This window comes from Elephantulus edwardii, unplaced genomic scaffold (assembly GCF_000299155.1).
Source record: "Elephantulus edwardii isolate Elephantulus edwardi_28Jun2011 unplaced genomic scaffold, EleEdw1.0 scaffold00061, whole genome shotgun sequence".
NCBI lineage: Eukaryota > Metazoa > Chordata > Mammalia > Macroscelidea > Macroscelididae > Elephantulus > Elephantulus edwardii.
Window position 1 is genome coordinate 15,759,511 of NW_006399811.1, and position 18,075 is coordinate 15,777,585.

The following is an 18,075-nucleotide window of genomic DNA, read 5'->3' on the forward strand; positions in this document are numbered from 1 at the left end:
AAGGCATCAATTCTCCTTCTATCCTCCCTAGTCATTGTCCAGCTCTTATGCATAGCAATTAATGACAAAGGCCGTGGCCTGTATCAGGCGCACCTTAGTCTCCAAAGAGACACCATTGCTTTTCAGTACTCTGGAGAGGTCCCTAACAGCAGACTTCCCCATCACAAAACGTCTTTTAATTTCCTGGCTGCTGGTGCCAAGAGTGTTGACTGGGGAGCCAAGCAAACTAAAGCTGTGAACAATCTCAGTCTCTTCAACATCCATCCTGATGCTGCCAGTTGGTCCAGTCGTGAGAATCTTTGTCTTCTTGGCATTGAGCCTCAATCCATACTAAAGGCTGCAGTACTTGATCCTCTGCGGCAAGCACTTCAGGTCCTCTTCAGTTTCAGCAAGCAGGGCTGTGTCATCCTGCATATCGCAGATTGTTGATAGATCTTCCACCAATCCTAACACCACATTTCTCCTCATAGAGCCCAGCCTCCGGGATAATCTGTTCTGCATACAGATTGAAATGGTGTGGGGATAGAACACATCCCTGGCGCATGCCCTTCCCAATTTTGAACGATGCAGTGTTTCCTTGCTCTGTTCTGATGACTGCCTCCTGATCCAAGTATAGGTTTCGCATTAGCACAATCAAGTGTTCTGGAATCCCTATTCTTCTCAGAGTCAGCCACAGTTTGTTATGATCCACACAGTCAAATGCCTTTACATAATAAATGAAACAGATAGACATTCCTCTGGTACTCTCTTCTTTCTGCTAAGATCCATCGAATATTAGCTACAATATCCCTAGTACCATGACCCCTTCTAAACCCAGGCTGGACTTATGGCAGTTCTCTACTGATGTGCTGTTGCAGTTGTTTTTGGGTAATCTTCAGCAGAATCTTTCTCACATGTAGTAATTTATTTAGTGAACTTACTATTTAATGTGACCAGTCCCTGGACTGTGGAAATTTGGGACATATTTCGCTACAGTGAAATAATGGTATAGCAAACATCTTCATTTTTGCCTTTTGTTGATAATTACCCACAGGATAAAATCCTAGCTGAGATAATACTTATTCAAAAGGGATGTATTTTTAAAAAATACAGATAGATACAACCAAACTGTGCTCTAAAAATTTTTTCACAATTTAGTATCTTGAAATATTAGACGTCTTTTCTGAACAGAAAGAACAGTAACATTTTCCCAAACTCGTGTAGCTAGTTTTTTAAATTTTATTCTTAAATTATTTTCTCTGTTTCCCCCTCAGAATATCTAGTGTACAAACAAGTGATGCTTAGATCATCCTCTAGAAAGAATTCATCCACTCAATTAAGGAACTCTTGTTCCATACCTTAAAAGTTAATGTTCAACCTATGATGGTGGTTGTTATGTGCCTTCAAGTCACTCGTGATTCATAGAGACCTTAAGTACAATAGCTCTGAACCTGCCCTATCATGAGCCAGTCTGACTGATTCCAACACACCTAATCCCATTGCCTCAGTTACCATGTCAATCCTTCTCATTCAGGGTTTCCTTTCCTACACTGTCCCTCCACCCTTAGAAGCATGAAGTCCTTCTCCAGGACTGGTCCCTCCTGATCATGTGCCCAAAGTATGTGAGGCAGAGCTCCAAAATGCTTGCCTCCAAGGAGAAATTTGGTTTCACTTTCTCCAATTACAGACCTGTTTGTTCTCCTGGCAGCCCATGGTATATATTCAATATTCTTTTCCAGCACCACAACTCAAAGACATCAATATTTCTTCTGTAATTTTTTGTCATTGCTGGCAAAACCCCCCGAAACAAACAAACAAACAAACAAAAACCGGAGTTCTATTTATGAGGCCTGTAGACTATTGGGGGAGCTCTGGTGGCACAGACCATAAGATGCTACACTGATAACTAAGTGTAGTTCAAGTTCATCCAACCTCTCTTCCCAGGATAAAGAGGGAGTCCTCTCCATTGTCATTTATAGCCTCTGAGTTGGAACTGACTAGTCAGCCCCAAGTTTGGGGTCTTTTTGCCATTAATGGCACTCTGTCTCCAGGTATCTTTCAAAAAGACATTAGGATTTCAGTTCCAAGAAAAGTATTCCCAGAAACACAGCATGTGACCATTCCATCCAATTCCAGGCATATGAAATTTTGAGAGTTTATCACCATTACTCAGCCCCCTAAAGTCTGTGGGGCAAGAGAGGATGAAATGCAACACTACTAGGGAAATGAAGCTCGTTTTTCAGATAGGGAAGCTGGGAAGAAGGACTAACCACATCAAAGCACTTTGAAACATGTTCAATAATTGTCATATGCTTTTTCATAAAACCTGCTGGTTTAGATCTGTCTAGAATCATAGGACTCCTGGTGATTAGGCTTTTAGAATTCATGTGGTAGGATTTTGTAGCATATTTTTTTTACTGTTTAATAGAAATACCAGATAGAAAGACCATTGAGATGTCTATCATTAAAGAATAATGCAGGTAGGACATACACCGTGGTGGTGGATTATAATTACTTAACTTTTGTTGGTTCTATGCTCCAGCACCTTAGTGGGATTTTTGTAATACTTTTGAAAGTATTTGGAATTTCTAAAGGAAGAGCTGGAACATGAATGTATAATAATGATGAACATTCTGCTTTACCCTCCCACGTCACACCATGACAGAGACAATGACAAAACGAAAGGACCATTGTCTCTCCAATCTCACAGCTAGATCTCACGGCTAAACAGGGAACAAAAAGCTGAACATTCTATCAGGTGTGTGAACTAACTTTTCCCATCGTACCCACCAGCAGAAGTATCCCTCCTGCACCTTAATTCTTCTGCTATGTATTTTCCACTATAATTTAATTTCTGCAAGATAATCGGGAATGAAGAATGTTTGTTCCTGGGTCCTTTTATTGATGGTGAAAGCTGCTGTGCCCTGTGTACCCTGTAGGTGCTGGAGGAGGAACTGAAAAAGATTTGAAATGTGTGACCAAATTTACAATAGCTGTTTTGGGTAACCAAAATTGGAGTGGAAGTCAGGAATTTCCATATACGTTCACACAGAGAATAAAGTAAGGGACATAGAAAGAAATAGCTTCAGAGAGAGGTCAAATGAAGAAGGAAGAAGATAAATCCCACAAAACATGCAGTGAATTTCCTTAACATCCATAGAGAGAATGCCTTTACATGCCGTGTTTCCAGGAATGAATTTAAGATACTAAGAAGATTCTTAACATGTGCTTGTTCAGTGATAATCTTTGAATGGAATATTACTCATTTTGCAAAACTGAATCATGTCTATCTTTTTCTCTTCCTTTAACTCCTCTCTTTCCCCAAGTTGTTTTGCTTTGCTAAGTAAATAATCACACATGGATCTTATTTCCAAGAAGTTTATAGTCTAATAGATGAAAGACACTTAGGAGTTTTGGGTAAGATGTGAGACTAGGAAGATAGGAGCCCAAACCCTCTTATATGAAAACTCTAGGAAGTAAATTAAATAGAGCTGGATGATCATTCTAGAAGCCTTAATTGAAAAGGAAAATACAAGGAAATAGTTCAAACACCAACTGAGAGAAGAACTGAATGAAAAAGGAGAGTGAGAGAGTGCTGAATTTTAAACAGTGTGTGGCCAAATCGAATGAGAGTCTGGTCCAGCACTCACATCAGCAAATGGCTGATGACTGGAAATGTGCTATCTCCTCCACTTTCCCCCATAACTTCCCAGGGGTCAGGAGTGACTTCCTCACCAGGACCACCACCCTCCACGTGATTGGCAGTGTTTTCACACCAATCCCATCTCTGCCTGAGTTCAAGCCAGTGCCGTTCTGTATTTGGCACCAAGAGTGTGCACACGGCTCTATACTGAGAGACTCTCTCTGGGAGCCAGTGGACTTCGCCATGTCTGACCTGCAGTCGGCCCTGGGGTTAATAGGGCACCAGAGGGCACTGGTGGCGTAGTGGTAAGGAGTTGTGTTGTCCCCTCAAAGGCATGCAATTCAAATCCACCAGCCGCTCCACGGAAGAAAGATGCGAAATCTTTGCCTGTGTGTGATTCGCTGCCTCTGAAAATCTGCTGGCGAGTCAGCTATGAATTGGTTCCAGTTTGATGATATGTAACAACAACAATAGCAACTTCTGACTAGTGTCCTTACCTCTCATTGGGAGCCCTTGCAGATACCTGTATAAGAGAAAACATAAAACTAGAGCCTACTTAGAAAATCAGGATAAGATGACAAGCAAAAAACGTGATCAAAATAAAGAACCAGAAAATTTCTTAGAGAAAGAAAAGTGATTGTTGTTAAATGGTACCAAGTCGACTGTGAGTCGTCATGACCCTGTGAACAATGGCTCTGAACATTGCCTTACCCTGTGCTGGCCTCATCATCTCTGATATACTTGAGCCCATTGATCCAGTCACTGTGCCCGTCTATCTTGTTGAAGATTTCCTCTCTTTTGATGACCCTCCCTCTCTCCCAGCCTGACATCTTTTTCCAAGGACTGGACCCTCCTAATAACATGTCCAAAGGATGTGAGATGAAGCTTGGAACTTCTTGATAAGGAATTATAAAGAATGATATTTAATATCTTCTAAAGATTGAGGAAAATATGTTTTTGTTGTTAACTGCCATCGAGTCGTAGACAACTCATAGCGACTCTATGAAAGAAAGACTTGAACACTTGTATAACTTCTGTCGTTTCTCTAAGTTCATAGAGTTTCCCGAGGCAAGCTATTTCGGAAGTGGATGCCACTCCTGCTTCCAAGCTTGCTTTAATCAGGGAGCTCCATCACACACTGTCTACCATGGGTAACCATTATCACATTTGATACATCAATGTCACAGTGTTCAGCTTCACAGCAACCATGAGTTACCTCTGTACAGCAAATGAACAGACCAGGGCTATACCACTTAGAAGAATGTCTGACCAAAAACAATTAAAACCAACCCCGAAGGGAAATATAGAAGACTTTTAAAACACACTATGCAAGACAAAATAGATAAGATAAAGGGAAATATATGTACTATAAAAGTAGCAAATTAAAATTAGAATATTAAGACTGAAATTTCAGAAATAGATAATATATTAGAAGGACAAAGACAGAACTGAGGCAATGAAACACAAGCTTAGTGTTGTTGTTATGTGCCATCGAGTTGCTTAGGACTCCTAACGATCCTATGTACAACAACCCTAAACCCTGCTCTGTCCTGTGCCAATCTCACCATCTCTGACACATTCACCCCGATTACCCCAGTCACTGAATCAATCGACCTCATAAAGGGTCTTCCCCTCCTGCGCTGTCCCTCCACTTCCCAGGCATGACATCTCTCTCCAAGGACAGGTCCCTCCTTGCAACATGTCCAAAGTATGTCAAACAAAGCCTCAGAATCCTTGCTTCCAAGGAGCAGCCTGGTTTAACCCTCTCCAGGATGAACCTGTTCATTCTTTGAGCAGTCCATGGTACATTCAGTACTCTTCTCCAGCACCACAGCTCAAAGGCATCAATTCTCCTTCTATCCCCCTGAGTCATTGTCCAGCTCTCTGATGCATAACAAGTGACTGCAAAGACCATGGCCTGTAGCAGACACACCTTAGTCTCCAAAGTCTTCATTGCTCTTCAGTACCTTGGAGAGGTCTCTAACAGCAGACTTTCCCATCACAGTACGTCTTTTAATTTCTTGACTGCTAGTGCCAAGAGTGTTGACTGTGGAGCCAAGCAAACGAAAGCTGTGAACAATCTCAATCTCTTCACCATCCATCCTGTTGCTGGCAATTGACCCAGTGGTGAGAATCTTTGTCTTCTTAATATTGAGCCTCAATCCATATTGAAAGCTGCAGTCCTTGACCCTCTGCAGCAAGCACTTCAGACCCTCCCCAATTCCAGCAACAGGGTTCTTTCATCTGCATAATGCACAAGCTTAGTGAGAGGGAGGAAAAATCCTTCAATACTAATTCCTTAGAAGAAAAAAAAATCAAGGATCAAAGAAAAGATAATGAAGAAAGCATGAGAATTATGTGGGACGGCATCAAGAGGAAAAACCTACATGTACTTGGACTTCCAGAACAGGAAGAGACTGGAGGGGGGAGCCCCCACCAAAATAAACAAACAAAACTCACAGAGGAAATCATTGAGTATTTCTTGAGGGAAAATTTCTCAACTATTATGAAAAATGAGAAAATACACATTTAAGTATCTGAGTGTACCCAAACAGGATAGACTTCAAAAGAAAAACGCTTAGCAACAGAAAAAATCAATTTTCCAACATTAAAGATAGAGAATGAACACTAAAAGAAACAGCTTGGGAAAAATAAAGAGTTATCTACATAGAAGAGCCAATAAGACTAAGGTTCAGATTTGCAACAGAAACAATGAAGGCAATAAGGCAAGGACTTAATATATATAAAACTATTAAAAAAATGCCAGCCTACAATTACATACCAAGTAAAATTATCCCTCAAATATGACAGTGAAATAGATATTTCCAGAGAAACCAAACTTAAGGGAATTTGTGACAAACTAGATCAATCCTTACAAGAAACACTCAAGAGAGTTCTTTGGCTCAAGACTCAATGAGAGAGAACCACCCAAAAGTAACATGCGTGAAAATATCTTTAATAAACTGATCCAGACATAGAAATACACCAAGTAAAATAATGTGAGGTGTTTAAACATAGAGAACCAGCAGTATCAGGCTGTACTTGAAGACAACTACAGTGCAGAAAGAGGGAACTGGAAGTGTAGTTACAGAATTTCAAGATAAAGTGACCTGACTCCTTGTTGTTATGTGCCGTCAAGTCAACTATGACTCATAGTGACCCTATAGATCTGAACCTTGCCCTATCTTGTGCCAGCCTCACCATCTCTGTCACATTGGAGTTCATTGTTACAGTAACTTTCATTGAAAGTTTTCCTTGTTTATACTTTTCCAAGTATGATGTCTTTTCCCAAGGACTGGCCCCTCCTAACAACATGCTCACAGTATATGAGATGAAGTTTCACCATCCTTGCCTCCAAGAAATATCCTAGTTGTACTTTCTCCAAGATAGAATTGTTTGTATTTTTAGTAATCTGGGGATACTCAGCACTCTTCTCCAACATCAGAACCCAAAGGCATTGATTCTCTTTCTGTTATCCTTAGTCATTGTCTAACTTTTCAGATGCATAGCAAAAGTATTTGAAATTTCTTTGACTTGAATGAGGTGCACTTAGTCTTTAAAGTGACACCATAGGTCTTCAGCTCTTTGGTCCTTGGTGTCATTTTCCCAATACAATATAGCTTTTGATTTCTTGACTGTTGGTACCAAGTGTGATTGTGGATCCAAATAAGAGGAAGATTAAGGGAAGAAAAATGAACTATGTGGCAATGAAATATCACTCAGTTTGCACACTGTTGGATGATAGAAGGAATTTTTTAAAAATTTTACTTTTTATTATTTTTATGTGTGTACCATCAAATTGTATCTGACTGGTACAGGAGGAGATTGTCCCTCCTTCTCCAGCACAGCATCTGGTGGATTTGAACCACTCACCTCTGGGATTGCAGTGGTTAGAAGGAATTTTTTTAAATGTAAAAATTTCTTGAAACAAATGAGAATGAAAACATAATATACCAAAATCTAAAGCAAAGATATAATATAATCTATAATACAGATATAAGCTATAGCAGTAAGTGCAAACACTTTGTTCATTTTTTGAAAAAGAACAAAACCCCAAAACTAATCCCTTTAGTCATCATCTTCAAAAATTAGAAAAGGAACAGCAAGCAAAGCCTACAGTGTCCAGAAGAAAAGATATAATGAGTAGAAATAAATTAAACAGAAAAATAGTAGAAAGCATCAGGAAGACTAGAAGTTGTTTTTTTGAAAGGTTTGATAAAATCAACAACCATACACCCTGACAAAGATAACAAAGAAGGAGAAGATGCAAACAAACAACAAATAAGATATTAAAATGGATTAAACCACAATAGAACCAACTGAAAGAACGAGTATAATAACAGAATATAGTATGAAGAACTATGCTTCACCAAATTAGAAAATCTAAAGGAAATGGATAAATTTACTCATTGCCTACCTAAACTAACACAGACAGAGGTAGAAAATTTAAACAGACTCATTATAGAAGATAGACCCCAAAACTCACTGGAGGTTCAACTTGATAGCAATAATAAGATGAGGGATTATAGAAGAAGAAATGAGAAGATTATGAAAATACTCCCAACTTCATAAAAGCCATGGTCTAGATTTTACCAAACATTCAAAGGAGATCTGATTACAATTCTACTAAGTCTATAGCTTTAATCTTGACTCAGATTCTGTCATTATTCTTCAAACAGATGGAAAAAGGAATCTATAACTTATATGGGAAGGAAAGAGATTCAGATAAGCAAAGCACTACTAAAGAAGAAAAAGTAGGAGATCTTACACTGCCTGATATATAAACTCACTAGGCAGTCAGAGTAGTCAAAAAAATGTAGAACAGATATAGAAACAGATACACAGAACCGTCAAATAGAACTGAATACCCATAAGTAAATCTATCTGTGTATGGGTAGCTAATCTTTGATTAAGAGAAGAAATCCATTCAGTGAGGAAAATACAGTCTCTTTAATAAATAGTGCTGACAAAATTGGAGCTCTATTCGTATATAATTGAAAGACAGAGGACATGAAAAGACACTTTTCCAAAGAAGATACTCAAATGACCAATAAACACATGAAGAAACATTCAAGATCATTAACTATTCAACTCAACAATTTAACCAACTCGTTATTTTGTCGTGGGTTTTCAAGAGGCTGAAAATTGCATGAGAGGGACTGCTCATCTTACTGCTATTGAACTTCTAGTGGATTTGAACTGCCAGAGAGGCACTGCCTTTGAGTTAGCACCTCAATGCCTTAGAAACTACCCCATCTGAGCTCCCTCAGTAGCCATTGTTGTTGTTCTGTGTCCTCGAGTTGGAACCAACTCATCCCCAGCAAGTTTTCCGAGGCTGCAAATTGAATTGGAGGAGATAACTCATCTTTCTCCATAATTAGCTATTGGTGTTGTGTGAAATTGAGTTGGAACTGACTCATAGATGACCCTTTATGAGATTTTCATTGGTAGTTGATGAATTTGAACCATGTGTCTTTGGTTTTGTAGTCCAGCTATTTTATCACTAAGCCACCAGAGGTCCCACAATTAGCAATTGGAGAGATGCAAATTAAAGCAACAGGTGAGATATCATTTCATCACAGCGACAAGAGCCAAATTAAATGAGACAGCAAACATACACTGGTGAGACTGAAATGCACATAAATTGCTGATTGAGGATATAAAATGGTACAACCGCTGTGGAAAGTTGAGAATAGAAATACCATGTGATCAGAAATCCTACTACTAGGTATTTATCTCCCCAAGAGCTTTGACACTAATAGACATATGCACACCCTGTATCATGCAACATTATTTTCAATAGCAAAGAGATAGAAGTAACTCAAGTGTTCAGGCAAATGCCTAAAGAGACGATGGTGCATTCATATAATGGAGCATTTTGCAACACTGCTGAATGATAAAGAACTCATGAAACACTTCACAACATGAATGAATCCAAAGGAAAAGATGCTGAGTGACATAAACCAGTCACAAAGGGTAATTATAAAGTAAGACCTCTATTATAAAAAAAGCTAAGGAAAGGCTTACACTGAGACATATTCATTCTTAAATGGTTACTTGGGATGTGAAGAAATGGCAAGATCAGAGAGTAAAAATTAGTAAATAGGTGTCTCTCTGGAGATTAAGGCGCGTCTGATCACTTGTTATGTGTCAGAGAGTTGGACAATGACCAAGGAAGATAGAAGGAGAATTGATGCCTTTGAGCTGTGGTGCTGGAGAAGAGTATTGAATGTACCATGGACTGCTAAGAAAACTAACAGGTTCATCCTGGAGAGGGTTAAACTGGGCGGCTCCTTGGAGGCAAAAATTCTGAGGTTTCGTTTGGCATACTCTGGACTTGTTGTAAAGAGGGACCTGTCCTTGGAGAGGGACGTCATGCTTGGGAGGCTGGAGGGACAGCGCAGGAGGGGAAGGCCCTCTATGAGGTGGATTGTTTCAGTGACTGGGGTAATCGGGATGGGTGTATCAGAGACAGTGCAATTGGCACAGGACAGAGCAGAGTTTAAGGCTGTTGTACATAGGGTCGCTATGAGTCGCAAGCACGTAACAACAACAACAACAACAAGTTGAGTCGGAAAGGTAATATGCAATAAGGATTGATGACAACTTATAATTAACTGATTAATTATTTTAATCAATTCTTTAAAATCAGGAAAAGTGTATACCAGGGATACATCCGATCTCCATACCTTTTAAGACTATGTGTGGAACAAATCATCCAGGTGGCTGGGCTCTGTGAGGTGGATTGGAGGTAGACTCATCAACAACCTGTGTTATGCAAATGGCACAATCTTGTTTTCTGAAACCGAGGAGGACATGAGACATTTGCTCCAGAAGGTCAAGGACTGCAGCCTTCAATATGGATTGAAGTTCAACATCAAGAAAACAAAGATTCTGACCAGTGGTCTAAGTGGCAGCATCATGATAGATAGTGAAGAGATTGAGATTGTTAACAGCTTCAGCTTGCTTGGCTCCACAGTCAGCACCCTTGGTACTGTTGTTTTTAAGTGCTATCGAGCTGTAGACAACTCATAGCGACCCTATGAATGAATGAAAGACCTGAACACTTGTATAAATTTCGTCGTTTCTCTAAATTCACAGAGTTTGGTACTAGCAGCCAGGAAATCAGATGACAAATTGCACTGGGAGAATCTGCTGTCAGGTACTTCTCCAGAGTACTGAAGAGCAACGATGTCCATTTAGAGACTAAGGTGTACGTGATCCAAGACATGGTCTTCGCAATTACTTGCTATGCATTAGAGAGCTGGACAATGACAAAGAAGACTTGGTGTTTTTGAGTTGTGGTGCTGGAGAAGGGTATTAAATATACCATAGACTATATCAAGGGTATTGAATATACCATAGAAGAACAAACAGGTTCATCCTGGGCAGAGTGAAATCAGGCTGCTCCTTGGAGGCAACGATTTTGAAGCTTCATCTCACTTCCTTTGGACATGTTACATGGAGGGGCCAGTTCTTGGAGAGGAACATCATGGTTGGAAGCGTGGAGGATCAGCTCGAGAAAGGAAGGAAGATCCTGGATGAGATGGATTAACTTAGTGACTGGGGTAATGGTATGAATGGGGTAAGTGTGTCAGAGACAATGAGGTTGGCTCAAGAAAGAACAGGGTTCAAAGCTTTTGTACTTAGGGTTGCTGTGAGTCGAAAGTGACTTGATGGCACATAACAACAACAATTAGTGTTATAAAATATAATGTGTATGAATGATTTAATGAAAAAAACAGTATCATTTGTCACTTAAAAAATGAAGGGGAAAAAGAGACTTAAAATATGGAAATATGCAATAAAATCTATACTAGAAGGCCAGATCTTGAGTCACCTGAGTTCAGAAGATGGAGGTGCAATTGTGTATGTGTGAGGTTATAGAACATCACATGTTTTAAGTTTATGTTAAGAGTACCTGGGTAAGCCATAGAAATACAGCAGCCATGGCAGTGTGCTACCCCAGGGGCCTCAACAAGGACCACAAAGTAACCAAGAACTTGAGCAAGCCGAGGCACAGCCACCACCGCGGACGCCTCCCCAAGCACACCAAGTTCGTGTGGAACGTGATCCAGTAGTTGTGTGGCTTTGCGCCCCGCAAGCATAGCCCCGAGAAGCTGCTCAAAGTCTCCAAGGACAAGTGGGCCCTCAAGTTCATTGAAACAGATGGAGGAGAGAACTATTTAAAAGGGATATATGATTAGGTATTATTGCCATGACAGGAGTCCAGAATGAAGGTGGCACAGTGGAGTGGACTTGGGGGGGGATTGCATAACAATGAAAGACTTTTACTTTTCAAAGAGAAGAGCAAATTGGGAGGGAGAAGTGGGCAGGGAGAAAAGTGCAACAACGAATGAATGGAAATCCAAAGTCTCTATAAATTTTTACTGAAATTAATAATAAATTTTAAAAAAGAAGAAGAAAATGGTGGGGACATGTACATGCCAAGAAGAAATGAGAAGAACTCGGCAACGTCCTGACCGCCATGAGGAAGGCGGCTGCCAAGGACTGAGTGTGCCCCACTATCCCCCAAAGCCCTCACCTCTCTGACGTAATAAAGTATAATAATAAAAGCAAAGAATACCTAGGTAAGTAGGGTAGGATGGGGAAAAAATCTTGAACAGTTGGCAGTAATCAAGGATGAAGCATAAACAGAAAGCATGACAAAATAATTTTGACAGGAGAGAAGTATTCACCTGAATAGTGAGAAAGATGTTTCACTGGTGGTGTTCTAATCTACCATTTAAGAGTCTTAAATTCACTGTCTTAGCTTGAAATATTGGTACAAATAACCTGAATTACTATAAAATACAAACTATAAGAGTATAGATATGCCCCGTGGTGTGAAGGAGGGACTTTGAGGGAGTCCTGGCCAGCAGGCACAGCACTAGAAGGTTGGTGCAGAATGTGGTAGACTGTTAATCAAGGATGTAATGGATATTGAGAGGGAGGTGACAAGCCCCAAAAGATGGGAGTTGCTGTTCCTAGAAAATGCAGGAACAGGTGGCACTGTAATCAGGAATAAAGCACTGCGGAAATCTGTCAGCAGTTAGCAGACTCAGCCACTAAGCTCAGGTTTACTGGCTAACTTCCAACGTCTGGAAGGCGGGAAGAACAAAATTGGAACGAATTGGAACGTGAGAAGCAGGGCCCCAAGCTCAGAGAGACCAGGCGAATCTCCAAGCCAAGGTTACACCTGGAACAAAGGGTGAGGCTAGCAGCAAGAGTGATGTGACATTCCACTCGCGAGTGCGAAGCCAGAGCCTTTTCATTCCTTCTGCCTAAAGTTATCACTCTGTGAACAACAGATCTGAATTTTGCCCTGTTTACAAATGTTTATAATCCAATTCTAACTCACAAAGAATTTAAAGAGAAAGGAAGACCCCCAGCAAGATGAGTTGACAGTGGCAGTAGCCATGGGCTCGAGCATATTAAAGATGATGAGGAAGGTGCAGGACAGGATGACATTCAGAGCTGTTGCTCATTTGTTATGCATTGTAGTCAACTTGATGGCACCCAACAATAAGAAAAACAACAAGTTATGATTGCTCTTAAAGATTGTATCTACCAGTGGGAGTGAAGAGGCTAAATTATTTCATGATAAGTAAATAGATATTGAAGATACAGGTGGGATTCAACATAGACTGATGTTGCTAATGTTTGGTGCTGTCGGATACCCTTGAATCATAGAGACTCCATGTATAATGGGATGAAATGTTGCATGGTCCTGAGCTCTCCTTACAAGAGCAGATATGTTTGAGCCCAGTGTTGCAGCTACTGGGTCAGTCCATTTCATTAAGGGTCTTGTGTTTTGTCATTGATCCTTTACTTAACCAAGCATGGTATCCTGCTCTGGGGAGTGTGCCTTTGATAATCTCTCCAAAGTAAGGAAAATGACGCCTTACCATTTTTGCTTCTCTAGGGAGCTGATCTGGTTGTATGTCTTGCAAGACAGATCTGTCAAGTCATTATTTTTGCCAACACTATAGTTTGAATGTCTTAATTCTCTTTCATTCTTTATTATTCACTGACCAACTTTCACGTGCACATGTTGTTGTTAGGTGCTGTAGTTGTTGTTGTTGTTAGGTGCTGGGGAGTCAAGCACTACTCATAGCAACCCTATGAACAAAAGATCTGAACCCTAGCCTATCCTGTGCCATCCTCACACTTCCTGACACATAAAAGCCCATTGCAGCGGTCATCATGTCAGTCCACCTGGTTGAGGATCTTCCTCTTCTTTGCCGACCCTTAACCCTTCCCAATATCATGTCCTTCGCCAAGGAATAGCACCACCTAGCAATATGTCCAAAGTATGTGAGGCAAAACCTCATCATCCTTACCTCCAAACAGCACTCCAGCTGTGCCATTTCCAAGACATACCTGTTTATTCTCTGGACCGTCCATGGAATGTTCAGTGCTCTTCTCCAACACCACAGCTCAAAGACATCAATTCTTTTTCTGTCATCCTTATTCATTGTCCAGGTCTCAGATGCATAGCTAGTAATGAGAAAGATATGGCTTTAATCAGACACACCTTAGTCCTCAAACTGACATCACTACTCCTCAATAATTTGTAAAGTTTCCTAACTGCAGCTTTTCCCAGTGCAGTGCATCTCCTTATTTCCTGACAGCTCGTACCAAAGGTGTTAATTGTGGATTCAAGTAAGATGAAGCTGTTGACAGTTTGAATCTCCTCTCCAGCCATGATGACACTGTCTATTAACAGTTTCAACCTCCTCTCCATCCATCATGACCACTGCCTTGATATTGAGGTACAATCCATACTGACCTTCCACCTTTCCAAGCATTATATCCCTCTCCAATGAAAAGGCTCTCCTAGCAACATGCCACAGAAGAATTTCATGAAACAATATATGAGCAAGAGCCTATGGTGATGAAGGAAGAAGTTCAAGATGCTTTGAAGGAAATAGCAAAAAAATAAGGCCCCAGGAATAGATGGTATACCAAATGATGTATTTCAGCTAACAGATGCTGCCCTGGACGTGTTCATCAAGTTGTGCCAACAAATCTGATCTGGAGAATAACCACTTGGCCAACTGACTGGAAGAGATCTATATTTGTTCCCATCCCAAAGAAGGGTGAACCAACAGAGTGTGGAAACCATAGAACAATATCCTTGATTTAACATATAAGCAAGATTCTGCTGAAGATTATCCAAAAACGACTGGATCAGCACATCAGCATAGAACTGCCGGAAGTCCAGGCAGGGTTTAGAGGGGGTCGTGGTACTAGGGATATTGTAGCTGATGTTAGATGGATCTTAGCTGAAAGCAGAGAATACCAGAAGAATGTCTATCTGTGTTTCATTGATTATGCAAAGGCTTTGACTGTGTGGATCATAACAAACTGTGGCTGACTCTGAGAAGAATGGGAATCCCAAAACACTTGATCGTTCTAAGGTGAAACCTATACTTGGACCAAGAGGCAGTGGTCAGAACAGAGCAAGGAAACACTGCATGGTTCAAAATTGGGAAGGGCATATGCCAGGGATATGTCCTGTCTCCATACCTTTTCAGTCTGTATGCAGAGCCGATTATCCGGGAGTCTGGGCTCTAATGAGGAGAAATGTGGCATCAGGATTGGTGGAAGATCTATCAGCAATCTGCGTCATGCAGATGACACAACTCTGCTTGCTGAAAATGAGGAGGACCTGAAGCACTTGCTGCAGAGGGTCAAGGACTGCAGCTTTCAATATGGATTGAGGCTCAATGTCAAGAAGACAAAGATTCTCACCACTGGGCCAATTGGCAGCATCAGGATGGATGGAGAAGAGATTAAGATTGTTCATAGCTTTAGTTTGCTTGATTCCACAGTCAACACTCTTGGCACCAGTAAAAGACATATTGCCATGGGAAAGTCTGCTGCTAGGGCAGCATCTGTTTGTTGAAATATCTCAATTGGTATGCCCTCAATTTCTGGGGCTTGTTTTATGCCAATTCCTTCATCACCATTGCCTCTTGCTCATATGTTTTTTGAAATTCTTCTGTATCAGCCAGCATTTTTGGTACAATGACTCTCTGTACTTCTTCCATCTTCTTTTGGTGCTGCTCAGGTCATTCAATATCCTGCCCATAGCATCCTTAAGTGTTGCAACTCGAGGCTTGAATTTGTTCTTCAGTTGCTTCAACTTCAGAAATCCCAAGCAAGTCTCTCCCTTTTGATTTTCTGACTCCAGACCTTTGCACATTTTGTTTTAATACTTTACTTTGTCCCAAGTGGCCCTTTGAAATCTCCTGTTCATTCAGCTCCTTAATTTTTTCCCTTTAGCTTTGGCATCTCAGCATTCTAGTGGAATATTCAGAGTCTCTTCTGACATCCATCTTGGTCTTTTCTTCCTCTTTTGTCTTTGTAATAAACCTTTTGTATTCTTCATGGATCATATTCTTAATATTCTCCCACAGCTCGTCTGGTCTTCGTTCTTTAGTGTTCAAGACCTCAAATATTTTCCTGAGGTGAGTTTTAAATTCAGGTGGGATTGACTCAAGGTCACATTTTGGTTTGTGAGAAATATGAATGTAAGAAAATTGGGAATTGTTAAGAAATGAATGGGAAAATTGGGAATTGTTAAGAAATGAATGGAGTGCATAAGGATTGACATACTAGGCATTGGCAAAACTGGATCGATTAGCATGGCACATTTTGAATCAGACTATCACATGTTCATAGTTTAAAAGACCATTTCTAGATCCATCTTGAAATATAATGTTATAAGCAACAGGATTATGTCCATATATGTACAAGGAACACCTGTCAATATAATTATCATTCAAATATATACACCAGCAAAAAAAGAACCAAATAGGAAGAAATAGATCATTTCTGCCAAATTTTGCAGTCAGAAATCAATTAAACATGCAACAGAGATGCATTAATAATAGTGGGTGACTGGAATGCAAAAGTTGGGACCAAGGAAGAAGGATCAGTAGTCAAAAACCATAGACTTGGTGACAGAAATTAGGCTGGAGATAAAATGATAGAAGTTTGTACAGTCAGTGTCAGTTCTTTTTCTGTCATGCTTAATCATTGTCCAGCTTTTAGATGCATAGCAAGTTATTGGAAAGACTATGGCATGAATCAGACTCACCTTTGTCCTCAAACTGGCATCATTATTCGTCAGTAATTTAGATAGGTTCATAACTGCAGATTTTTCAAGAGTAGTGTGTCTCCAGCGTCGAGGACTCCTTCATAAGGTCGCTATGAGTCGCCTGCGACTCTACAGCAATTAACAACAACAACAACAACAGTGTGTCTCCTTATTTCCTGATTGCTAGTACTAAGGGTGTTAATTGTAGATCAAAGCAAGATGAAGCTGATATTGAGATGTAATTTATACCAAAGGCTGCATTCCTTGATCTTCTGCAACAAGTGCTTCAAGTCCTCTTCACTTTCAGCAAGCAAGGTTGTGTCATCAGCATAATTTAGGTTATAGATGAGTCTCCCTCCAGTCCTGATGCAACACTCTTCATAGAGTCCAGCTTAAAATATATTATTCAGATATAGACTTCTACATCTAGAGCCAAAGAGGGTAAAAAATGAGAACTTTTACCAAATCTTGTAGTCTGAAATTGACCAAACATGCATCCAAGATGCATTAATGAGAATTGGTGACTAGAATGTAAAAGTAGGAAACAGTGAAGTTAGAAAATATGGGTTCCACCTAGTATTGTGAGTTAAATAAATTATGTTGTTAAAATTTATTTCACTTGTGTCTGTTTATTGTAAAATAAAAGTTAAAAACAAGTAAATTGTGTTGCATTATATTTATGTTTGGACAACACTGCTACAATCAGATCTTTTAAAAATAAAAATTTTCTCTTATAATTCCACTGAATTATGGCTTGTCACAAGATAAAGTCCATAGTCTCAAAAATTCTTTCTAATTTGGACTTAATTTTTCAGCCGCCCTTCCATTGTACTCATCTTTCAAGTGTATTAAACTCTTCCTCAATTCTATGAATATATTGACCACTGCTCTCTTTGGTATTCTTTGCCTTTGTTCGTGCCTTGCTTGTCACTTGATGATTTAAAGTCTCACCTTTAATAACTTCTGAGTCCTTACCTCTGGACCAGGTGATCATTGATGCTAAGGACCCCACCCTGAATCTGCTTCTTTTCTTCAATTCTTTTTTCTAAATTAATTTTAATAAACATTTACAGAGATTTTGGATTTCGATTGATTCATTGCTGCACTTTTCTCCCTGCACACCCCTCCCCACCAGTTCGCTCCTCTTTTTGAAAAGAAAAAAAAATTTCCTTCATTGATATACATTTCCCTCATCCCCCCCCCATCCCCGCACCAAGTACCCTTCTCTATGCAACCTTAATTCTGGACTTCGGTGCTAACCATAATACTTAATCATATATCGCCACTAATCTGTTCTTTCCCTCATCTGTTTCAATACAGTATACATAACTTATCCAGTTTTTTT

The 18,075-nt window shown here is 40.0% G+C and overlaps 1 protein-coding gene across 2 annotated transcripts in view; it reads left to right on the top strand.

Moving 5' to 3' along the window:
* Positions 1–18,075, top strand: part of RGL1 (ral guanine nucleotide dissociation stimulator-like 1) — a 439,254-nt gene that overhangs the window by 206,665 nt on the left and 214,514 nt on the right. The gene's annotated exons all lie outside the window — the stretch shown is intronic.